Genomic DNA, 22,204 nt, shown 5'->3' with positions numbered 1-22,204 from the left:
GGGATATGTATTTGTCTCTGCAAGAGGCCTGGTGGTAGGAGTTACTGTCATGATGCAGGTCATTTCTATTGTACGCAAGAGATTTACAGGAACTATAAACTTTATATGAGTCTGAACAATAGTTTCTTCAATCAGTGCACAGTATTCCTTGACCACAACGTAATTAGCTACAGCACACAGAAAATAAGCAAAGCGTTTAATACAACACAAACCAATTAGAGAAGAATTATGAAAAAAACAACTAAAAGAATGTCCTTCTGATCCCAAAAAAAAATAAAAATCCGTTTGGTGTGCGGGAAGACAACACTTGGAGGACATAGATTGTTACATTTATTTAGGAATCCCTCTACATGTGAAAGGTGACCCCAGGGCTCGTCTGGAACCTTCCTAAAAAACTACACCTTTAAGATCAGGACAGCTAAACCTTTGCAAAAACTAAGATGGGTCTTGTATCACCCGTCTTCTAAAAATCATCAAAGGCAAATTTATACCACAGTTGACCTACAGAATGAAAGTTTTTTTGACAAAATAAACTTCTGGCTAAACACTGAGGACAGCACATTATTCAGGGCAATCTTTATTCTCCCACAATCCTCAAGTCCAGTCCAAATGTGACTGAAGTTCAGACTTATTGATCAATAGCTAAGAGATACTTGTACTCTGGATAGATACTGGAAGAAAGCCGAGACTAACACAGTTAGAGGCATTCCATGCATATAGTTTGACAGCCTAAACAAACAAGCAAGTACTCTGTGGCACACAAAACGTGACACTTTTTTTTAACAGACCTAAACATTGGATGCCATTGGGCTCAGCCCTTTTCCAAATCTTCATTCAAGAGTGTCTTAAAAAGACATATCACTCTGCTGTGCTGGGCAAAAACCTCCGAAATATCATCTCCATTATCATTTCTTTCTGCTTACAGAATGGTACACTAACAAACACTTTTCATCGTATCACACAATCTCAGTTGCCTGTGTAAGAAATCGGGTCATTGGTTGGGAGTGGGAGGAGGGATCTATACTCAACAGGAACCATAGTCATTGCCAGTGGGAAACCACAAGGAAACCTTACATTAACGTGTGCTCAACCCTCTGGTAGCTTGGCACAGAGCAGTCAGGTCGAACTTAGAGATAAGGTGTAAAGTGTTTATGCAGAATTTTAAACAGAAATCCCACACCAATTTAGAAAACTAGAGTAGAATCTACCCTAGCTCACTGGGATTGATTGCACGTGTGAGGAGGAGGAACAAGCGAGTGAGCCGCAATCTGCAGTTCGTGGAAGCGGAGGGCGAGGCGAGGTGTGCAGTGTACGGCAGGCGGTTGAATTCCAGCAGAGGAGGAGGAGAGGCACAGGAGGCACGGGAGCGGCATGGAAGTCACGACCTGCTGAAGTCGCGGACTCGTGGGAGCTGGGGAGCTCGGGAACTCAGGAGCGCAGGAGCACGGGTCAGCGGCCGGCCCGACCGAGAGAGGTGAGCTGAGGTGAGCGGCTCTTACATCTGCTCTTGCTCCTGCTCACTTCCCGGCTCCCTCTTGTTCCCTCCCGGCTCCCCCCCCCCCAGTTGAGGCACATTCAGCGCCAGAGATTTGACTGTTTTGGTTTTGGTTCCCGGAAGCAGCGCTCTCCAGCCGCCGCTATTACCACCACCGCAACACACTCGCGATCTGCGGTCTGGCCCAGTTGCGGCCTGACTGTTGGGTTGTTTGCCGCGGCTCGGGCCCTTCGGGTATCACCACCACCACCTGAGTACGCGGCCCGTTTTGGCAGTCTTAGTCGGGCCCCGCTTGGCTCGGGTGTTTTAAATTCCAGGGCCGAGGGCTCCGTGGTTGGAGCGTTTCAGCCAGGACCACACAGGTAGCGGGTGGTCAAGTCGGCTGGGCGTCCCAGAGCCTAGGGCCCAGGCGGAGGAAGGGAAAAGATACATTCAAGTTGCCTACCCCGTTTGTTTGTCTCCATTAAAAGGGTGAACCTTAAAGACACAGAAAGGAAAATAAAATAAAATAAAATAATCTGTGGCCAGTGCAAATTTGAGCAGGAAACCAGCAAGGGCAAAGGAACATCTATAGAGACCATCCATACAGAAATAGGTGTTTACAGGAGACTATAGGAGCCCACAGGTTCCGGTACTAAAAAAAAAACAAAAAAAAAAAACAACAACATCAGAATGAGATCTGGAACGAATCGACAAACTGCCCCAAGTAATAAACAGAAAAAATCAACACAAAGGGCCCGATGTAGGTAATCTCGATTTACCAACTCTTAAATACCGAATCATACCGATTCGGTATTTAAGAGTAGGTAAATTGGAAGTAGGCAGATGTAGGTAATTTTTCTTTTTAAAAAACCGAATCTGTAAGATTCGGTATTTACCGATTCGGTAATTACCGAATCAGTATTTGCCATTGATTCCTATGGGCCTTGAAGCCCATAGGAATCAATGGCAAATACCGATTCGGTAATTACAGAATCGATAAATACCGAATCCTGCCAGGGGGAACGGGGTGTCACTTTGACACCCTGTAGCACCCCAATGTCAGGCTTGTGTGCCATGTGGCACACATACATGCCCTAAGGGCATGTCTGTGTGTCACATGGCACAGGTGTACATGCACAGATGTGCATGTACACCTGAATTCGTTATTTACCATGTAATAGTATTACATGGTAAATAACAAATTCTTAGGGGCCTGTGGCACTGGTTAAAGCGCCACCTACATCTGCATTTACAGATTCGGTGTTTTTACCGAGTCTGCATTTACCAATTTGGTAATTTTACCGATTCGGTAAATACAGATTCGGTAAAAATACCGAATCTGTAAATACATGCCCCCTACATTGGAAAAGGCATTTACCGGTCGGTAACGGACGAATTCGGCCGTTACCGACCGGTAAATGCCTACCTACATTGGGCCCAAAATCTGTACGGTCCCCCAAAGAGGTCTCCTTTCTATTTCCAAAAGGTGAGACTGTGGCACAGGGAACAAGAGAGAGGATAGACCTGGGAGGTTTGGTCTCAACAACTGATAATTCCGGGCCAACCCCTGGAAAACAGCAGCAAAAAATTAAGAAGCTCTTTTTTTTAAAAGACCCTGTTTCTGCAATTTTTGCACCAACAAAGGAGGCCTTAAATCTCCCGAGCCCAATTCAGCCCGACAAGATAAAACCAACAGCCCTGTCAGAGACATTTACTCAGGACAACCAGCTAATGGACCATTTCACCACGAAAGCACAACCACAACAACCGTTTCAAGCGCCTACATAGAGAAAACCAACCATCAAGGAAAAAACATGGAGACTGTACAGGTCCAAGTCCACAAATCAATTGCGCAACTCAAAAACTCGGTACTCACAACGGGCACGGTCAACAAAATCCCAATCCCATTAAGTACACAAGACAAAACGGCCACAGATAAAACCTCACCAAACTTATTGACATCATTGGGAGAGGAGTCGCTTGAAAACAGCTTTATCGAATCAGGATCTATAAACAACAAAAGCAACAAAGATCAAGGGCAAGTTACGTAATGTGAATAAAGTGGGAGCACTAGGCGGCCCGACAACCCACAGACAAGAAGGGGAGGATGCCAGGGCAAATTCCCTTCTAGAATCAAGCGTCCTAAAACTGACTGAAACAACTAACACAAAAATAAAGAGGGCTCTTCAATTAGGGCAAACCACAACGCCACTCCCAACTTCAAAAGAGCACAGGCCAGGGCCAGTGGCATCAACACCGCGTAATTCAGAGGTCTGCAGCAGCGTTCACAGAATTTTGATTGACGACTCCAGCAGTGACGGAAGTAACACAAACAAAGACCATCAGTCGGTACCAATTTCAATCTCATAAGCAAGTAGGATTGAACACCTGGAGGATCCACTAGGGAACGGAGGCAGCCCACAACCCAACACATATTGGGGGAAAGCCCTAATTAGCTCACTGGACCAGGCCATAAAAGCACTTAACTACCGATCCCACAAAATGGAGGTTCAAATAGACCTAATAAATGTGATCGCAGAGCATATAGCAAACATAAGCTCTAAGGCAGACACAATAATGACCTTACTAGTTAATAAGAGAAACACGGACAATATCACAAACACAGACAAACACAATACAAGAAATACAAACCAAATCTCAAACAAAAACAAACAAAACAACTGTGAATGTGGGAGTATAATTGAAAAACTTGCGTCCCTCCCAGACATTTTAAAAGACATCCTAGGAGCAGTAAAGTCTTCATGTGAGCTAAAGGGAAATCGGGAAAGCACAGATAAAAAATCTAACAAAGAAACACCAAAAGCCCCATCTTACCGAACAAAACAGAGTGCCCGCAATGAAGGGATCCGAAAAGTCAACCCCCCCACAAATAAAGAGCCAGAAGAAGGCGTAATAGAAAACCACGAAGTACAAACAAAGAAAAAAACGCCCGCCTCTCAATTGGAGCACCAAGACAAACTAACAAAAAGACAAAGGAAGAGAGCTAGGAAGGCACGGCCCAAACAAAAAAACAAACAAACCGTAGCCTCTGAACACCTCTTCCCTTTCTTCACAAAGAACGTAAGTGAAGGGCGCGAAATGAATATTTTCGCGCCGAATATCTCCACCAGTAGACAGGATCTGTTATACTCGGAAAGGGTGAGTTACTCGTTTGAGAATTTGATAACGGTAGAATCTTCTCACGAATTAGAATTAATAATTTCTGAGGGATCGAAGCTGAGCAAACAACAAACTGCAGGCTCCCACAGTGCCAAGAGGACAGTAAAACATACATCGTTTTCAAGACTCCTGGCGGAAAATTCTCAAAACAAGGAACTCGTAAATGAATCAGCCCTCAAAGACACAACTGCTAACACAGAGGTCAGCCCGGCCCCATCATATAGGAAAAAAAAGAGAGAGCACGAAAAACGGACAACGGGCCCTTGGGCGACAATATAAGCAAGCAAAATAGGGAACCTAAACCCGTACAGCTAGGAACAGATCAGACGTCACTTAAGATCACCACAAACGAAAGGGGCAGGAGCGACATCCTAAAGAGTGTTACTCGTGAACAAGAGCGAATTACTCAATATACAGAACTGGGAAACGTGAAGATAACGTAAAAGAGTAACGTGGCAACCAAAGGTCAGGCAAAAGTCACAACCACAAACACTCGGATCATTAGAACAAAAGATCTTCAAATGGATCAGGAAGGAAACCAAAAAAAAGATCTGGACGAGATCGAACCAGTACTGACCTTTATTCCGGAATACGCAACAAAGGGTAGACAGGAGATCCTAAATAGAGGAAATGTTATAAAACTAGTCAAGGAAATCCCGGAATTAAATGGAATAGCCTCACAAGACATTGAAGCAGTGGAGTTCCAACAAAACAAAGCCAAGCCAGATATTGAAAACTCGGTCATTACTTGGACATCAAAGGAGCTTGCAGTTAAAATCTTTGCCCATAAAGCAACATTCGAGAGCTGGGGAATAACCCTGAAGCAACATAGGCGCCCCAGATATCCCTACCCCCTTTCTAATAGCTCAGTCCATCTAAAGGAGGAGGTAATACAAAGCCCTAAGTTAAAAACGTGCCTACGCGCAACAAGGGCATCGTCCCAGGAAAAAATACCAGGACCTAATAACAACTTCAAAAACCAGACATTTAAAAGCGGTCTCATTGTAGCAATCAGGACTGGTCATGGAATCTATCGGCGCTAAGTGAAAAGAGTTCCTAGAAATGTCGCAAATGCCTCAGTTAGAGAACAAATACAAGACCCACACATGGAAGAACTAAACCCGGCAATGATCAAAATATGCTCATGGAATGTGCACAGGTTCAGTAGCATGGAGCAGGATCACGAAACCCAATCATTTTTTTGTGAACAAGACGTAATTCTCCTAGAAGAGACCTGGAACTCGATCCATCTTGGCATTCCAGGCTTTATTGACCATCACATATTAGCAGAGAGGCAGTCTAAATATGGGCATCCACGAGGCGGCTTATCAACTTTTGTGTCGCAAAAATTTAAGTGGGAATTAGAGGAACTGGACGTCGGGCTAAATTGGGTTCAAGTCACAAAAATCACAATAAAGCCCCAGCACCAGCTTCAATTATTAAACATCTACATACACCCAGATCGAAAAGCAAAACATTTAAAAATAGGAATGCTAACCAAACTCATCAAAACCCTGCAAAAAACCAACAAACTAAGCTCGTTGATAATATCGGGAGACTTCAATTGTAACCTATTGAACGCCGATAAGGGTAGACCCAACAGGGAGAAAAAAGCAGCAAACGGGTCCAAACAAGCTCCACTGCGTAACTTAAAATCAATGGGCCTATCAATCCTAAACAGTAAAAAAAACAGTCACTCTTTGCCGGTACCCACCTATACGAGTGGAAAGGTTAAATCTACTAAAGATTTTACAATTGTAAGTGCCAGTACAATAAACTCTATAGAGGAATACTCAATAGTTCAGCGCATAGAAAGTGATCACTTCCCACAAATTATAGGGATGATCATCGCAGTTCCCAGTGCCGAAAAATGTTGTTCCCTACTGCAACAACCAGAAAAATTAAATCTCCGGAAAATAAAGTGGAGGGGAGGAGAAACAAAGAACATCTAGTCCACAGCACTTTCAGCCTGATTCATCTAGGTACCGTTTTGCAAGTCTCTAATAGAGAATCATAAGGAATCGCTATTAGAGACTTGCAAAACGGTATTCATGTAGGAATCGCAAAATAAAATGCGATTCCTACAAATTCCTTATTTGCAATTAGCAAATTGCTAATCGCAAATAAGGAAAAAACTCCCCATTCATTCCTATGGGCCAAAAGGCCCATAGGAATGAATGGGGAGTATTCCTTATTTGCGATTAGCAATTTGCTAATCGCAAATAAGATAGCGATTTGAAGGGTGCCAGGGGTGTCCAAAGGACACCCAGTAGCACCCCTTAAATGCACATTTGAACAGGTGTTGCGCACACACATGTCCAAAGGACATGTGTGTGTGTAACATGCAAAAGAAAAAAATGCACTAAAGTGCTTTTTACTCTTTTTTCGCAATTTACCACCAAGTCAGACTTGGTGGTAAATTGCGACCAAATATTGAGATTTTGCATTTTCTAATTGGTTGATGAATTGGATTTAAGGAATCTCTATTAGAGATTCCTTAAATCCAATTTCTCGCAAATATGCGATTTCTTAAATAGAGACTTTTGCTTTTGGGATGATGAATCCCAAAAGCAAAAATTGCACTTGCAAAGGGCCAGATTCTCAGAATCTGGCCCTTTGCGAGCACAATTATGCTTGATGAATCAGGCTGAATGTAACTAAACTCGGGAGCTTAAAACACGGAGACCCCGTAAACAACTGGGAAAACTTATTAGAGGATCGGAAGGAAAAGCACTTGATTTTTCCAGGGGCAAAAAGAGACGGAAAAGTAAAGTCAGCACCATGGTTTAACTCTGAATTAAGACTTGAAAAGAGGAAAATAGCCAGGGCGGTAAAGATCCAACAAAGAACGGTCGCACAGGGAAACAAATGAAATAATAACATCAATAGAAGCATGAGAAAAAAATATCGCAAAAAGCTATGGACTGCGAAGGCATTATATAAAGAATCGATCTGGGAAAAACTGCTATTTACAAGTAAAAAATCAAACTCCTGAGACTTTTGGGGCATCATTAATGATCTAAACACAGGTGTAGTACTGCAACAGGACCCCGGAATCGGGGACAGGGCCTGTGGAGATTATGTGAAGAACCTCTATTTAAAAAAGGAACCACATAGAAATGAAAATAATCAAGGTCCATCAATCAATATCGAACAGGACAACTTAAAAGGCACATGCGCTAGTGAAAGAAGGCACGAAAATGCGAATCTCGAAAAAGACGTTTCCCATCAAGACATTCTGACTACCCGCACCCATTTAAGAAAGCTAATCCAAAAACTCAAAGCCGAGGGGGCTTCTTGACCAAACGGTCTCCCAACTGCAGTATTCATAACCAACGAAGAGTTCTGGGCCGAACACTTAACAGTGTTATTTAATCACATTTTTACAAAGGGAAACATACCTGCTTCATGGAAAGGAAACACCATCCACCCAATTCATAAGAAAGGGGATCGAAAACATCCAGGGAATTACAGGTTGATTTTCCTAATTGACGTCGAAGCCAAGCTCTGCGCTACATGCCTCTTGGAAGAGCTGCAAGATTGGGCAAAATCCAATAACATAATCCCTGGTTTTAAAATTAGATTCAGACAAGGGATGGGGACGACTACAAACCTGACCATCTTGGGACTGCTAATGGAGAACGCCAAAAAAAAAACATCGTCTATATGGGTGTTTTGTCGATATAAAAGCAGCCTTTGACCACGTAAGTAGGTCAAGATTATAGGGAAAGTTAAGAAAATGGGGGCTGCCGGATAAATTACTAAACGCAATAATCGGTCTGTATAGCGACACATGGGCAAAGGTAAAACAAGGGAACGGGACCAGCCTAACAAAAAACATTGAGACCCAGGACGGCCTAAAACAAGGCTGTGTCCTAGCCCCCAGTCTTTTTAATTTATACATAGCAGACATTGGATGCAACCTAGAAAAAATTGAGAGTCACGCCACAAAACTTGGCAATGTTTCAGTTCCAATTCTGCAGTATGGAGACAATATAGTACTACTAAGCAAAACTCCTATAGGTCTGCAACACTTAATAAATATTTTATCATCTTATTTAGTACAAGAAAATTTGGAGCTGAACAGAGAAAAAACAAAAGTGCTCCGGCTAGTGGAGGGGAAGAAATTTAAATTTAAATGGTCAATCAACGACTCAGTCTTAGAAGAACAGGACTCATACAAGTATCTGGGGATGACCCTTGGGCAAGGTAACTCAAAAAAGAAGCACTCTCTGGTACTAAAAGGGAAGGCCCAATCATTAATCTACACGTATAGGCAACTACAACTAAAAATGGCCGGCCCGAATTATACTCACCTACTAAAAGTAATGGCTTCACAAATGTTACCTACTTTGTCATACGGGTTAACCGCTTGGCTTGGAGGGGAGGCAAAAATCTTAAACAACCTGCAAAACAAAATCCACAAAGTAGTGTTTAATCTACCGCACTCAGCCGCGCCCGCACAAGTCCGCCTTGAATTTGGCTTACAGAACCAAAAATTCAGGTCAATGTCCATTTTTGCAAAACTGTGTCATAAAATTTGTTCTGCCCCAAGCGAGTCAATGGGTAACATCTGCTGGAAGGAAATAAATTATCAGGAAAGCCAGCCAAATACCACCTTATGGGGAAGCTATCTTAGCTGTTTGACCATATTGGACCTACAAGAAGTATGGGAAAAAAAAATAGACCAAGTGCACTTCTGTAAAGTAGCCAATGGCTTAGCAAAAATGAATTCTCTGTTAGAAGACAAAATATCTCTAACGAAACGGCGCCACGCATTGACAGTAATTAACTCTTACACCCATCAAAAACCACAGGGATACTTAGCCTCACACTATAGTCAACATTTAAATAAAGCTTTCGTAGCTTACCGAATGGGCATGCACTATTCGAAGGATTTAAGGCCTTCTTGGAAACAACAAATTGAAAGCTCCCACTGTAGACTGTTTGGATACCAAAAGGAAACTTTGATGCACTTGTTATGTGCATGTCCAGCTCTACTGGCTCTAAGAAGACGATACCTATGGGCCATCTTTAACACGTTAAAGATCCGCACTTGCCGGCAAGCAGTAACAAGCTGGCTAGGAGGCTCTTTCTCCATTTTGGCATGTCGGGGAATCAAGTTTATGACCAAGGTAACAAAACTGCTACAAGAAATTCAACTGACAAATGGCTCCTAAGGTCTAGCACAAAGAGTGGATCAAGGCAGGAAGTCCGCTGTGGCAGAAAGGACACTATTAAAAACCTTGCTAATGAACTTAACAATACACTGTATTGGATGGAATATGATCAGTGTTGTCTTTTTACCTGAGACACAATATTTATTCTTTTATATTGCTCTAAAATTTGTAATTTTTAACCTGTTCGAAGATTGTAATGATTTTTATTAATCAAACAATAAAATAAACTTGAACTAGAGTAGAATCTAATGCATAATTTGACACTAAAACAAGAAAACTCCAACCAGTAGAACCAAAGTTATGATTTTTCAAAGTGAAAATAGCACCAAAAAGCCCAAAGCTCCACTTGCAGCTATCTGATTGCGTGAGAGCAGGAGACTGTCACAAGTTTAGTCCAAACATGATGTAGCACGGGTTGGACATAGGGACCCTGATGATCCAGCTTAAGAGTTACCTTCTCAGTCTAGCACCTAGACTTCTGTTCGTGGTTGAAAGGGCTGCATGGAGCAGGGAGAACATCAGGGATGGCCGTCCAAGTAGCACGAAGGGCCAGCAGGGCATCGCAGATGGACGTTGCTTTAGCATGAAAATCCGGTGAACGTCTCGGACGGGCATGGCTGAGGCTTCACGTGGGCGGTCATGGCAGCGGTCGGAGCTGTTGCGCAAATTGGTGGTTCGTATTGGCGCTGCATGGTCTTGGTACGAATGGGACCTGTTAGCATTCGCAAAGAGCCCAGAAAATATCAGGAGAGCACAACTGAGGCCACACCAAGGACCTAAGGAACACCACTTAGGGGTCAGAAATTTACTCCAGCATAGGCCATTAGAACTCAGATAGGGACAGCTGCAGGTATATTTGCAGGTCCAAACATCAGGCCAGCTGGGCAGTTGCAAGTAGCCTCTGGAGTTTGTTACATCCCTGTAGCTCAGAACAGGAGGTAAGGTGGATGACCCTGGGAGTTACTTCAGCCTGGGATGAAGGGTGTAGGTCCAGCAGGACTGCAGGCCCTACTCATACGCTCATTGGAAACAGAGCAAGTCAGAAACACAGCTATTCACACCATCTCTGGGACTTGCAAGTCCCAGGATGCTTGTTTCTGGTCCAGGGAATACCTGACTTGGCAGTTCAGGCTAGACTATTCCCATGAGGATCAGGGTCAAGACTGATTTTCATATGGCTGAGTCTGAACTGGGGTGGCGAAGGGAGTTAAAGAAGGACGATGGATTCAACCCAGATCTGTGATTGGGGGTAGGTGTCTGAAAAGTTTCAGTGCTCCGTCCATAATATCCTTGTGTTTGCTTTGTTTGCTCTAAGTTAGCAGGAGTTGCCCATACGTGGATCCCTTGCTCACCTTGCCATTGGATTCAAGCTAACCTGGCTGCTCCCAGGATACTTGTTTCCGGTCCGGAGAAGAGGTGGCTTGGCATTTCGGGCTGGACTGTTCCCATGAGGAACAGGGTCAAGGCTGATTTGCATATGGCTGGGTCTGAACTGGGATGAAGGGTGTAGGGTGTAGGTCCAGCAGCAGTGCAGGCCCTACTCATCCACTCATTAGAAACAGAGCAAGTCAGAAACACAGCTGTTCACACCATCTCTGGGACTTGCAAGTCCCAGTATACTTGTTTCTGGTCCAGGGAATACCTGGCTTGGCAGTTCGGGCTATTCCCATGAGGATCAGGGTCAAGACTGATTTTCATATGGCTGAGTCTGAACTGGAGTGGCAAAGTGAGATAAAGAACGTTGATGGATTCAACCCAGATCTGTGATTGGGGGTGATTGTTTGAAAAGTTTCAGTTCTCCGTCCATCATCTCCTTGTGTTTGCTTTGTTTGCTCTACGTAGGCAGTGTATGCCGAGACATTGGGTTCCTTGCATGCGGAGACGTGGGTTCCTTGCTCACTTTGCCACCTGATTAAACCTAGCCTGGCTGATGAGGGGTGTTACCCTGAAACTGGTCCTAGGATGATTTTGTCCGGTCAGGGAAGAGCTGGCTTGGCAGTTAAGGATGGACTGTTCCCGTGAGGAACAGGGTCAAGACTGATTTGCATATCGCAAGTCTGAACTGGAGTGGTGAAGTGCTCCGTCCATCATCTCCTTGTGTTTACTACTTTCTAAATGTCCTGCACCCTATAATGTAAATGTAGTGTATTTTATATAGCGCACTTCTACCCGGAGGCCTCGTAGCGCTGTATTCATACCGCTGTGGAACCCATCCTGGCTTTCCTGTGAAATGTCCACTCCTGTGCACCCCCAAGGTGAAGCCAGGCATCCACAGCGCTGCTGGGGCTGTTGTGGAGATTAAGCAAGCTATTGCCCAGAGTCACAGAGTGGGACCCATGATTAGACTAGGCACCGAGGCGAGAATTATCAGGTCCGGGGAAATTGAGTCAAAGCGCCGCCGAGGCGGGAATTGAACCCTTGTCCCGGGCCAGACCTCTGCATCAGGCTCTGCCGCTCTAACCATTGAGCCACGCTTCTCCACCCTGCCATCTGGGCTGCCAAGGGCCAACCCTAGTGGTGAAATAGGAAAATTTGGGCCTGGCAAAAGGTTTATTTTGCCAGTTCAAAAAGGCAATTCAAAACTGCATCCTCAGGCTGCAATGGCAGGCTTAAGACATTATTAAAGGGCTACTTAAGTTAGTGGCACAATCAGTGTTACAGGCCCACTAGGAGCATTTAACTTACATGTCCCGGCACATATAGTGCAACTTTACTAAGGACTTAAAAGTGAATTCAATATGCCAATTGGTGATAAGCCATTGTTACCATGTTTTACGGAGTTAGCGCATGCATTTTAGCACTGATAAAGTGCCCCGTGTCCTATGGCCAGCGCAATAATGCAAACATGGAACTCCTCAAAACCCTTACCAGCATGTAGGTTTTCTGAATATCATAATGATAGTGTAGCATGTCTAATATGCTGCTACCTAAAATTTGCTCAGGAAAAGGGATCCTTCTTAATTGATACTTTCAAGACACTGGAAATAAGATTATGTAACAAGGCTGCGTTATACTGTCTCAAAAACACCAAAGGACTGCTTATTGATATGTTTCACAAAGATAAAGACAGTGTTCAAGATTAATTTAGCAACCTTTCATTTGGTTTACTCAACTACCAGCATTTCATTGGACATTTCTTTTTCTGCCCACCCACGAACAGGATCCAAGTTGAACTATCAAACTCTTAAGATGCTGCTACTATTGGTCGAAATATTTTTTTATGCACAATTCTTTTTCTTCATTTTGTAATCTTTTGGAAATGTTTTATATATTTTGTAACATATGCACTAAAAGTTCATTTAAACAGTTATTCATTTTATTTGAGTCTGGGCAATAGTTTTTATTTGTCTGTGTTCAGAGGGATTCTTCTGCTCCAAGCCTAAACACTGTAGGACTGCCACCAAAAACACTTTACAAGATTCAAGAGATTGCAGTTCTGGCAGTGTTACCACGCAGGTGACATCTTTCACTTTTATAACAAAATAGAGTGAGGTATTGGTACTTTTCTATCATATTGGTGAACAAACCCCTCAAAAGAAACTCAATTTCATGCTAAATTCAGAGAGTACCGAGATCTGCGGCCTTCTGTAACAGCCAACTCCCTCTCAAATTGACAAAATACTAATTGCATGCAATGAAATAGCGGTGGGATATATCAGCCCAAAGTCTGTCTTGCTGCAAATGATTGGCTCCTCCACATTTTAAATATGACGTCAGAGTTAGATTGAGAAAAGTTCCCAAGAACGTATTCAGTATATCATGGTGTTCGGAAAGATTGACATTTAAGTGGGTTGTATTTTGACATTTCAGTGTACAATCAAAATATGTTAGATGATTTATTGCACATCAGTATGTAAGGAGAATATGTTGCATAATGCAATCCAATTTTTTTTAAAGAACTTCAAGTGGTAGAACTCGCTGAATGTGCGTGGTCCGTGCAGCCTGGGAGCAATTAGGTGCTAATTGTGCTTTTGAAATTGGAAAATTTGCTAATGGTTCTTTTGAAATTTGCTAATGGTGCTTTTGCAATTTGAAAATGTGCTAATGGTGCTTTTGAAATTTGAAAATTTGCTAATGGTGCTTTTGAAATTTGCTAATGGTGCTTTTGCAATTTGAAAATTTGCTAATGGTGCTTTTGAAATTTGAAAATTTGCTAATGGTGCTTTTGAAATTTGCTAATGGTGCTTTTGCAATTTGAAAATTTGCTAATGGTGCTTTTGAAATTTGAAAATTTGCTAATGGTGCTTTTGAAATATGAAAATTTGCTAATGGTGCTTTTGAAATTTGAAAATGTGTTAATAGTGGTTTGGAGTAAGTAGAGACTGGTTAGTATGTTCTCCTTCTTTCCACCATCTCAAGGACAGGGCTTCATGGAAGATATGTGATTGTAGGAAGGTAATGTTGGAAAGAATATTGTGATTTAGAGGATGTGAACGAAAATAAACACTCAGGAAAGCTCATAGAAGTCTAACATGTATTTAATGCAAAAATAACCAGTAAGTATCAAACATAGCCTAAGAACAATTGCAATTTCATTGGACCAGCGCTTCATCTTCTCATTAGTTGAAGAACATAATATTAAAATGTGTACATTTCCACACTACATTGATACACTGTTCTGAACGCAAAACCTCAGAGGACAGAACACGTGATTAAATAGGATCCTCAGATGGACCCTAATGAGCAGGTGTAGTTCTTGTGGACAGAATGGGAGATGGTCTTGAACAAAGAAACAACGCGTTACACAAAAGGTGGACTTCACTAAATCAGCAGTTTCTCGCTTCGCTATGTCAACTTCAGAACGAGGCTGCGCTTACTTGAACAATCAGGCAAAGTGTGTAGTGTACAACACTGGATAAGAAGATGGCAGTTATTAAAGTGCGAAGATGAGGATCTTGGCAAGAGAACGTTAGAGGGAGAGCATTCCAGAGCTTACAGGTGGTGACGGCAAAGGCTCTAGCCATCCTAAACCTGGGGACTACCAGCCAATTTTTATTGGCAGACAGCAGCTGATTGGTGGGGACGCAACATTGGAAAATCTTTTGATTCCTTCAGGACCAGGACTATGAAGAGCTCTATGGACAATGCATAGAGCCTTGAACAGAATTCTCTTTTCTAGAGGAAGCCAATGTAAGTTATGAATTGCTACTGAGTGGAATTTAGGAAGATCCATCATGAGTCTCGCCGCTACATTCTGTACAAGTTGCAATTTATGAATGGATCCCTTGTTAATGTCCAGGTAGAGAGCGTTACAGTAGTCCAACCTGGACCGAATTGGGGCAACAGCTGCCTGTTTTCGTGAAGATAGAGAAAGACATGAAAAGATCTTCCTTAAGATCCTGATAACCCCGAAACAGGTTGAGGCAGTTCTATTGATGAGTGGGTTAAAAGAGAGTGAATTTTCGACTATAACGCCAAGATTCTTTGTTGATACAGCAGGGCAGGGTCATTGTCCAAGCATTTCAGGCCACCAGGAGTGATACCTTATGGATTGTTGGCTGCTAAAAACCAGGGCCTCTGTTTTGTCCGTATCGAATCATAAATAGTGTTTACCATCCAGTCAGCCACGGCCTGCATGCAGCTTTTAAAATGAGCTGTGGATGCTTCAATGCTGTTAGTGATGGACACATTTATTTGCGTGTCATCAGCATAGGCCAGAACCTCAAGCCCAAAAGATCGGATTACCTTGCCAACAAGAGAGACATAAGTGTTAAATAAAGTAGACTCAATGAGTAACCCTGTGGAACTCCACAGAAGGTGGAAATGGAGTCAGAATAAAGTTGGCCCATCTTTACTTTCGTGACCAATCTCTAAGAAATGAGGACAGAAGCTCCAGAGCGGAGCCTGATACCCCAATTTCTTGAAGATGGTTAATCAGCCTTGTTGGCGAGATGGTATCAAAGGCTGCAGGTAAGTCCAAAAGTATTCGCAGAGAGGTATGCCCAGCATCTACTTGGGTACATATGTTGTTTACTGCAGATGTTAAAGCAGTCTCATAGCTGTGGCCACTCCTGAAACCATATTGGGAGCTATCAAGTAGGTGATGTTGCTCCTGGTAGATGCTTAGTTGGTAATTTAGATGCTTCTCCAGAAACTTAGCAGGGACTGGTAGCAGTGTGATGGACCAATAGTATTTAGGTTCTGAAGGGTCCAGGTGCGTGTTCTTTAGTAGAGGCTTAACTAACGCTGTTTTCCAGTTCAGTGGAAAAAGCCCTAACGAGATGGCAAGATTAAACATGGACGTTAAGTGAGGGACGATCATCTCCCATCCTAATTTCATACTCTTCAGGGGGCAAGCTTCCAAAGGGGACCCGGATGCAATTCCCCTAAGAGATTATCAGTTTGCTCCTGGGACAGGGGAAGAAAGGCAGACAGTCTGACTTCCTGCTCATCTGATTTAGGAGGGTTATAAGATTCAGAGATAGTTAAATTAGTTGAATTAGAGAGCTCTAAGTTAAGATTGTCTAGGGAAGAATAGATTTCTAAGATTTTTGAGTGGAAATATTTGGTCATTTTGTTACAGAAATCCTGCAAACAGTCATTGTATAGTGGAACCGGGTTAGAAGAGAGAAAGTTGATTACACTAAACAGTTCCCTAGGGGATTTGAGGGATTCTGTCTTTCAAGAGTGAAATAATGATTTTTCTTCTGTGATAGCTATTTTGTATTCCACTAGCTTCTTTTTATGATTATCTCTTTTGAGCGGGTCAAGATGTCGCCCCTAGATCCTCTCGTGGTGGCGACAGGTTTGTCTCAGTTACCTCAACTTCTATGAAAACCAGGGGGCAGTGGGCTTTTTTTGCCTACATAATGTGAGGGAGTCGATAGCTGTCGTCAGCCACTTAGAATACTCTGGAGATGCCAAATTGGCGTCATTATGATTGGTCCAATGATGGTTACTAAGGGCCCTAAGAAGAGATTCCTTATTGATATGGCTGTAGTTTCTTTTAAGTATTTATTTCCCCTTTATTCAAAGTTTTGTGTAATAGTGGAAGCACAAAGCAGAGAGAAATGGCGACATTATCTGACCAGGAGAGTTGAAAAGGCTCCCTCACCGTGAGACGGGGATCATTAGAGAATATGCCGTCCAGAATATGTCCTGCCTCATGGGTAGTAGATTTTACCAATTGTAGAAGATCACAGCATGCCAGGGTTTCTATCAAAGTCTGTGAGGCTTTACATAAGGAATTTTCCAAATGAGAATTAAAATCTCCCAGGAGAGTCAGATTTTGCTTTCCCAGGTAAGGTTCTATCGATTTGTAAAATCCTGGGTGAAGAAGGATCTAGGCCCAAGAGGACGATAAGTTAGGATTTCAGCAAACAACATTTTCAGTCGAGAGTATTGATCTCTTGATAGGAGTCAGAGGGATTTGTTAGCAGTTCTGCAACTGTGTGGCCCTCTGTAGCAGCAACCTGGCCTACATTGTCTGGCAGTCAAGATGAGTGCTTCTCATCTCTCGGACATCATGAGCCAGGTTGAGTTGGTGGATGGCACAAGGGTAGATAGTCTCCAGAGTAAATAGGATATTGGACAGAGGCTTAAATAGAACCTGGGCATTAAACCCAAGTGTAAAAAGAGGTGGTTCTCAAGGAACATTTTAACAAAATTGTTTTGTGAAGTAACCCATAAATACAAACTACTTCTGAGCCTTGTATTGGCTGTGCAACTTTTAGTATTCTTCTTACAGAAATACCTCTCTGTTTTCTTTCTGGTTTAAAGGTTTCTTTGAATTTACAAATCTTTGCTCTGTTCTCATAAAATAGTTTTTTACTCTTATCACCGAATTAATGGCATCAATGCATAAAAAATGTCACAAGGACTGTGTAATCTTCACAACAGAGACCAATGCTTTTCTAGTTGCAGTCTTCATTCAAATTTTCAGTCATCGCTGACATTTATTGATGCACCCACAGAATATCGGAAACAAATATTGTGTGGACAAATGATCATGTCAAAAATATTGAGGACCAAAATATCAAAAAAGGTAAGTGCAAATAGGTAGGTATAGATTTACTACTATTAGATCCACCTCTATGTGCCTTGAAAATACCTCATTAAGGTGCTACATCATCAAGGTACATAGATGTGGAGTTATACATAGTAAAACTTGCCTACCCATAGAAACTTATCTTCACAATATTTTTGTTCACGTTATTCCTGACACAATATTTTGTCACACAATATTTTTGTTTCCGGTATTCAGTCTAAATACCACATTTATTTGTGCTTATCAGTGTTACGCACGGGTTAATACATTTTCTGCATTTAGGAGTCTAAGGCTTTCCTTCTTTGATTCAGGTTGGTAATTATATAGTCTGTATTGCTCTTTTTATCAGTCATCCTCTAGGAAAAGTCCACACATTTCTGGCATTAGGTTATAAAGTAATCATTAGGAGATGCACAAGGACTTTAATACTTACTAAAAGTGGGCAAGGCCCAGCTCAGTCGACTTTAGCAAACCCATTTAAATGAGACATTTATGCGCCAGGTAAGGGGAAGATGTAAAATGGAAGCAGGAAATCTTCATCTTTGGAAAGCCCCACTGCCATGATGGCAGCATCTTTCCAAGGAATGGATGTTCATCCTTCTTGTTGTTGTAATGATAAAAGCAATTAACTTTAATGTCTATGGGGCTTATTTACAAGTTCCTTGCCCCACCAGTACATCACTTTTTCCATGTTAAAAATGACACATAAGTGGAGCAAGAGGCTTGTAAATAAACCCCTATGTTTTTATCTTATGCTTTGAAAACTAGATTACAAGTAAAAAATAAAAAACACACAAAATTAAAAAACAATACAAACATAATATCCAAAGGTTCGCATGCAGTTTTAATTTGCGTTCTAGTGTTTCAATGCTCAAACTAATTCTGATTTACGTTAGCGAACTAGCATTACAACTTGTGCACAAACTGTGTAACCCCATATTTTTTTACCCTCAAGATTTTTCCAGGTAAATGCTGCCACCAAGCTTGCAGGCACATTCGCTCAATTGGAATGATATCTCCCAATCTGAAATCAAGACACAGATGTCATTGCCATCTTGTTGGTGATATGTTCACCAATCATTAACAATTTGTTTGGAAAAGAGTGATCAACCTCAAGACTTTGCTATACACGCCTAGCCCATTTCCAGGATTGGCATTACCCGGTGATAATCAATTGTATCGAAGGACATCCAGTGATCTGGTTTAATATAGAGACAATTACCTTTTTTTATCTAATATGGGATTGTCGATTACTTTTATAGTTGGAGATGTGATGCTATATCCAGTAGGAAAGCCAGATTCCTATACTTGGAGTGCATGTTCTTCATAAATGTGTAGGATCTGTTGCTTGGTGACACACCCCTTAAGTACTTTTTCTAGAGAAATTGGAAATGTGTGAAGTTGGAGAGAAGATAGAGGTTAATGCAAAGGACACAGGCAATTTAGCCCTTATTTAGCAGATCAAGAAAGAGTGTAGTGAACAAAGCACCATGTATGATACAAGAGGAAATTGGTCTTCTTTACAAGATGTGCGTCAACGTAGTAAGTAGCAGGGTTGAGGTCATTTTCGGTCTGGGCTAGGAGACCGCTTTAGCTGCCTTTCCTGACCACTCGTAAATACTACGTACTACATGCATAAAAAACCTGGAGAGGAACTATTAGGCAACCCACTTCAGCAAATTCTAGCTTGCGTTGTCATTCCCATTTTCAATCCACTCACAGGACAGCATACATAGAGTGGGAAAGGTTCCCCCCTTCAGCCATTGAGCTACAGATAGTGTCATCTACAATCTAGATCCGCATCCTTAACAACCACTGGGTGATTCAAATGTGAGTGATGGTATTTTTCTATTTACTTCACCGTCTGCACTTTGAAGGAGTGAGCTGCCGTTAACGAAAATAATCGTTCATGTACATGCATCGTACAGTGCACCTGTCAGTCGCTGTATGCTATATATGACCTCTTTATGCAGTACCTCAGATCATCTTTATTTTGTTTTAAACTGAAATTCTGCATTTATGTCTAGAACTTACGTAGCTCTCCCCAAAGTATGGCTGCCATGATGAAAATCCGTACGTCTTTCTTCAGTTTTTGTTACAAAACCCAGACATCCTCTCAAGCCTCACACAGCAGCAACAAACTTTGGGGCATATTATCAACAACTAGCGATATTTATCGCTAAATGAGCTTAGCGATATTTTTTTATCGCAGTGATAACGTGCTATTAGCAACGTTTATCTCAAATGCGATAAAATATCTGGCGATAGCGGCTCAATGCGTGAATATCGCTGGAAATCCATCAATATTTAGGCATTAACGCCAATATAGTCTTAACCTGAATATCCAACTCCCATTGGATATACAGGTTAAGAAGTGGTCTGAGCAGGCGTTAGTTTTTGGCGATATTCGCGCTAGCGTAATTTTTTTTTATTGCTGTGCCTGCGTTGATAATAGTCAATAGCGATGTTAGCGACTGCTTTCAGTCGCTAACAGGTTGGGTACGCCCACTTTGCATGTCATTAGCGATAAATATCGCTCACATGCAAAGCGGGCCCCAAACCGCTCGCTATCACCTACAAACTGTCGCTAACTGCTGTTAGCAACAGCTTGCTAATAGGGTGTTGAAATTATTGCTGCTTTAGCGGGAAAAAGTCCAGCTAAAGCGGCGATAAGGCCCTTGATAATATGCCCCTTTGTTTGTTTTCGTGCCAATCATATTTAATTTGCCTAATGTCTTTTCTCATTTTGTGGGTAGGGATGGTCTATGTTCACAATATCTTGTTGTCTGTCATAGTATCGCTATCTTTAGACCAGTGTCTTCAAAGCTGTTTCCATGATGGAACCGGCTAACGAGACAGACTGGGCAATCACTGTACAACAATATATATGACTACATTACAGCACCTTCTAACACACATCACATTTTTCTATGGAAGCAAATTCAAAGCCTGAGACTTTTTATTTATCAAATAATCATGAACAGAGTAGGTTCCTTCAGGTTGGCCATACATTACTGACACTGCATTCACTGTACTTATTTCAAACTACCCTCTCTGCGCTGTTCTCGTTCCACTGCTCATACTGCATGGCATATTCTGCCGTTGTCACATGAGCCCGCATTGCTTTGTTCACACTGTACTCACACTGCTCAACAATCACAGCATTATCACTATAATGCTCACACTGTTGTTAAAGATTTTTTTAAATGCACAATTCTTGGTGACAAATTATTTTGAATAGTGATGATTTTTAGGATAAAATTTAGGCCAAAATGCTGAAATATTAACGTTGCTCTAAAAGATTTTAATATCACAATTAGAAATGTGTTTATTAATGTGATTTAGTTGTGCCACATTTTCAAGAAGACTCACTTTTATTGATATGGATGTTGTTCTGATGTTCAGGTCTTTCTACTCCTTCTTATTCCCCCTCTTAATCAATGTCCTCCACGTGTCTTCTCCACTACAGTCTTCGCAGAGCACTGGACACTGTGACGCGAATTGCTACAGAGTGGAATCTAGGAAGATCCATCATGAGTCTTGCCGCTACATTCTGTACAAGTTGCAATTTATGAACGGATCCCTTGTTAATGTCCAGGTAGAGAGCGTTACAGTAGTCCAACCTGGACAGAATCGGGGCAACAGCTGCCTGCTTTCTAGAAGAGAGAGAAAGACATGGAAAGATCTTCCTTAAGATCCTGATAACCCCGAAACAGGTTGAGGCAGTTCTATTGATGAGTGGGCCAAAAGAGAGAGAATATTCGACTATAACACCAAGATTCTTTGCTGATACAGCAGGGCAGGGTCATTGTCCAAGCATTTCAGGCCACCAGGAGTGATACCTTATGGATTGTTGGCTGCTAAAAACCAGGGCCTCTGTTTTGTCCCCATTGAATCATAAATAGTGTTTACCATTCAGTCAGCCACGGCCTGCATGCAGCTTTTAAAATGTGCTGCGGATGCTTCAATGCTGTTAGTGATGGACACATTTATTTGCGTGTCATCAGCATAGGCCAGAACCTCAAGCCCAAAAGATCTGATTACCTTGCCAACAGAGAGACATAAGTGTTAAATAAAGTAGACTCAATGAGTAACTCTGTGGAACTCCACAGAAGGTGGAAACGGAGTCAGAATAAAGTTGGTTCATCTTTACCTTTGTGACCTATCTCTAAGAAATGAGGACGGAAGCTCCAGAGCGGAGCCTGATACCCCAATTTCTTGAAGATGGTTAATCAGCCATGTTGGCCTAAGGAACTATTTATCTTCCTTAGGGTTCATGTATTGTGAATGGAGCGTTCTTTGTGTATTGAGTGTTGCACCCAAGGACCTTTCTGTCGCAGTTCCGAAGTGGGCCGGGTAGAATACACTAGTGTATGGGTA

This window comes from Lissotriton vulgaris, chromosome 3_2 (genome assembly GCF_964263255.1).
Source record: "Lissotriton vulgaris chromosome 3_2, aLisVul1.2, whole genome shotgun sequence".
Lineage (NCBI taxonomy): Eukaryota > Metazoa > Chordata > Amphibia > Caudata > Salamandridae > Lissotriton > Lissotriton vulgaris.
The sequence above is the reverse complement of the archived record's forward strand: the minus strand, read 5'-3'. Positions refer to the sequence as shown.